The following is a 2,500-nucleotide window of genomic DNA, read 5'->3' as shown; positions in this document are numbered from 1 at the left end:
AACCACTTAAACATAGCATTTTTAAACGTATTTTAACTTTTAAACGGCAGATATAGGCATATTTTTATCCCTTAAAATTTTTTAATCTGTTCGGATTTCCTCGCTGAAAGTCTAATGATTCGAAAATTATAGGGATGAAAATTTATCCTTTTCGAAAATTTCAGCCAGAAAAAAGGCTCCTGAAAATTTTAGATGACCTTTTCAGGGTAAAAATCCGTTATAAATGGGGAATTGTACCCTTTTTTAGATGTTCGAATATCCTAGGACAAGCAGGAAATTTTACTACAAATGTTCTTAAAATTCTAGATCTCAAATCGTCTTCCGAACATATATTTGCCGAAAATTGACGCTGGGGGCCCCTGAAAGTTTTGGCGGCGAAACCGCTAAAAGCGAGCGCCGCTAAAAGCGAGCGCCAGCAAACCATTATTTTAACAAAAACCGCTGGTCAGCAACCGCTGGCCCGCCAGCTACGCAGGCTACAACAATTAAAAAAGAAAATCGGTTCCAGACATAAACAATGTTGGTGTGCCGAAGACTGACCCTCTTACAGTCAGTACTTGACTTAATTACTGTTGGTGCGCGCTACAATTACTGAAAGCTAGTGAAGTGAAGTACATGCATTGATCACTACCTTCACATGTGTCCAGAAATGTAATTCAATAAGAGTCACGAAGTGTCCCCTTGCTCTTTTTCCCAACTTCAACATCACTGGTGTCTCAACAATAATAGACAATTAAATCCAAATGCTGGCCTTTAAGTAAAGAATAAACTGCTGCATTTACCCTGACCTATGATAACGCCAACCTTTACCTTAACCTTATTCGTAGAAATAGGTAGGAAATGCTTAGAAAGGGACACTTCGTGCTGGATATGAAAATTGGGCTTGCGTCTAACTCGGAACTCCATGGCCTTTTCTTTTCGAATAGTGTGTGGGATCTTTTGTTTTTTTTTACTAAACAAGGGTTGAGAGACAAGGCCTACGGTTTTTTATAGTCCTTATCCGAGGACACTTGAACGTCTTACCATTTGCAGATATCATTACAAACTCAGCACTTTCTTAGCACCCTTATTGTTGCCGGAGTTGATCTCACCACCTCCCGCACGGCAGTCCGATTCTCACCAACTGTACCCACCCAGGGGCCGTTTGCTTGAAACGTGGTTAGTGCTAACCTTTGGTTAAATTAAGAAGTATCAAAATCTACAGGTTTCCATGGTATTTAGAGCGAGTTTCAATCGAGAGTGGTAAAACTAAAACCAAAGTAATTACTCTGGCCGATCAAAAAGGACGGAGACAATCTAGTAAACCAATCACCCTGGTTAGAGATTTTCTCTGTCCTTGAGTAGGCCCATTTCCATTAGTAGGGCTAACGCTCACATGGTCTACATGGGGTAGAAAACTAGCTCTTCACATAACACTCTAATCAGTTAAAACCCGACACAAAGCGCGGGAAAATGTGCACGCGCGAGCCACCATTGGATTGTTCCACTTCTGATTGGTTGAAAAAGTGGCGCGAGAACTTCGAACTAATCACTGGGAACTAGAGCGACTTTCATATGACCTTGAAAAATAAACGTATAAACAGAACATAAACAAAAATGTAAAACATTCAATTGGCTAATGGAACAAAAACAAACGAGCGCGAATTTCCATTGGTTTAGCGTACTTAGCGAACGCGGATGCAAAAACGTCATCTCTCCATGGAATTTTCTGGAAAGTTTCGCTTTGACGTCATTTGAAATGCAACAATGTGATTGGGCAATCGAACTGTTTACTCCCCATATTAGGAGTTTCCTCGGCGGAAATAAGGAGAAGCTTTGTTTTAATCTTGCTAAACATTGGTCCGTGAAACAAACTGCGAACACTTTTTCAAGGTCACACGAAAGTCGCTCTATCACTGAATCACTGAATGAAATAATGCAAAACCAAAGCAATTCGCTAATTACTTCCGACACTCAATTGAAAACCGATCTAATGCTGGTTGGCGCTAACCATTGCCTGATAATTTGCCTGATTTCAAGCCGAATGGAGTTAGGTATGAGTCTGTAAATTATGGGATTAGCAACTACATTTTCGTCCCCATCGCCTTTTTCGCTTCTCTTAGCCGGCGGGGCCTTGGAACGAGAAACGAGGGCACCGCCGGCTAAGAGAAGCGAAAAGGACGATCGGGACGAAAATGTAGCAACTATTGATCCACATAGTCAGAAAGAGCACACCGAGATTTACAAAATCCCCAAGCTTGGTGTTAATGAGGCAAATTTTGACTGAGATGCAGCCATTTAAATACGTCAAAATTTACAAAGAAATGTTTGGTCATCCTGACTCAGCGTCCAGATCGATGCCATGCAGGGGGGAGGGGGCGTCTCTAAGGACGCCGTTGGGTCAGTGATCATGCCAATGTGACGTCACGTCCAGCTTCGGTGGCTTTCAAAATGGTGGCCAAATTTGTTGGCGCAGAGGCGGTAAAAATCAATAATTAACGGGGATAAAGTGGTCAATTTT

Source organism: Montipora foliosa, chromosome 6 (assembly GCF_036669935.1).
Source record: "Montipora foliosa isolate CH-2021 chromosome 6, ASM3666993v2, whole genome shotgun sequence".
NCBI classification, from domain to species: Eukaryota; Metazoa; Cnidaria; class Anthozoa; order Scleractinia; family Acroporidae; genus Montipora; species Montipora foliosa.
This window is presented reverse-complemented; position numbering follows the sequence as displayed.